The sequence below is a fragment of the Halichoerus grypus genome, chromosome 8 (assembly GCF_964656455.1).
Source record: "Halichoerus grypus chromosome 8, mHalGry1.hap1.1, whole genome shotgun sequence".
In the NCBI taxonomy this organism is placed as follows: Eukaryota; Metazoa; Chordata; class Mammalia; order Carnivora; family Phocidae; genus Halichoerus; species Halichoerus grypus.
In genome coordinates, this window is record NC_135719.1 from 110,285,409 (window position 1) to 110,287,315 (window position 1,907).

Genomic DNA, 1,907 nt, shown 5'->3' on the forward strand with positions numbered 1-1,907 from the left:
TCCAATGGAAATGATCAATAAATATTTGCATAAAAAAAACCCCAGTGAATTTATAATGCTTGTGTGTGTTTTAATAATCATTGGAAATCTTTACCCAGTGGGAATTAGTTCTTGTTGTCCTGAATGCACTGCTGTCTTTTGCAGAACTTCTTTTGAGGTTCTATGGACAACATGCTGCAGTGATATCTAATACTACATATCCAAAAGAAGGTTCTAGAGACTCAGAGAGTCCTAGAAATGCACAGAAGCAACAGTCAACACATTTCCCGTAAATCAAGCCTGGCATCACTTCCATCAGGGAATGTCTCACTGTCATCTACCTACTCACCTTGATCATGTGTATGAATTACTTTTATTAGAATATAATGTAAAAGGATCGAGATCAGTGAAACCCCAAGCTTTTGAATACCGCTTTTTCTTTTAAGAAACGAAGACTTGCATGAACCCTGACAATGCAGTGTACCTTGTTACCTAATGTGGTTGAATATACTCATCAATATTTATCAGAGTGTGAAAATTAAAATATCTACTGTATTTTCTATTTTTCTCCTTTCTTAGAATTGATATAACTTAGCTGTACAAAGAGCTGTGAGCGGATGGGTTAGCCGGGGTTAAAATATTTTTTGTGCAGCTTAGCTTTTTGTTATTGTTATTCACTTTATTCCACTGAATTAGGCTTTCCTTACTAAGAATAAAACCTTAGAGGGTTTCTGAAGCTTATAATGTAAATGACCACAAATACTAAGCTCAATCAAAACAAATACTAAAAAAAAAATAAAAAATAAAAAAAAATCCCACCCTTAATTCTGTATTCTGATCCATCAGTGACTGTATGACTGTATCATTAACGATGTTCTCTAACCGGGGAAGTCCCTACCCTAGAGTGTAAAGGATCAAAGAAAACATTCTTTTCTGTCTGGTACACTTAGTAGTCCTGCCTCCTAACACTGGGATAAAAGGAACTTGCTAAACTGTTGCCATTTTGCAACATCTGCTATAATTCCCCTAAATCCAGATTTGTCTGACACAGAGAGGCCTGTTCTTACATCATTGCCATGTGACAGTGTAACGCCAGTCACATCCAGCTTGAGGATTGCAGCTTCAGGCTATGATAATATGAAGAAAACCTTTTTGCCTAGGGCAAAACACTTGTAACAAAGTATTATTCATCTGGCCAATTTAAATCTTCTCTCAAAAAGGTACCCAGAAACATATGCAGTATGCCTTTGTAAAAGGCTCGAGCAGCTCATAGGCAAATGACCTGAACCAAGAGTACAAAACCTAATGTCCTGATTAATTACTGCTAAGCGGCTCTGATACACAGAAAAGAGAATGCTGGTACTAATCCTTAACCCTGTCCTACATTCTCAAAATAGCCAAAACACTGCTGACAGTTAGAAAAACAAACCTGTCTATGTTTAAAAAAAAAAAAAAAAAAAAAAAGAAGTCATACATTATCACTTGATGCCCTCTACCTAATAAAACCAGGATGCAGACAGATTAGGGAGTAACCAGTCCAGGGGGCTTCTTGGGACAAGGACATGGCCTCATAGAAATAAAACAATCCGAAGGGGTGGGGGGATATTCCTAACCAGAACACAGAACACACAATCTCCAAACAGAAATATTTGGGGTATTCTTATTTTCAGGGTTCAGCTTCCAAGAGATTGAGCTTGCCTGGAAATTGTTCCTTAAGAGTTGAGCAGCCTCAACACAGCAATTCCTTGATGATTAATCAGGAGCAGAGATGGCTGCGCTTAGAATTTTACTAGGAAAGGGTGTTTGAATTTTTTACCTATAAAAATAAGAGGATGCTCATATTTCACCTTAAATATCAGGCATGTTAGATTTTAAACTATCTTGGGTTCATCAACCACTCAAATTACATCTACCTTTATTAAGAAAGC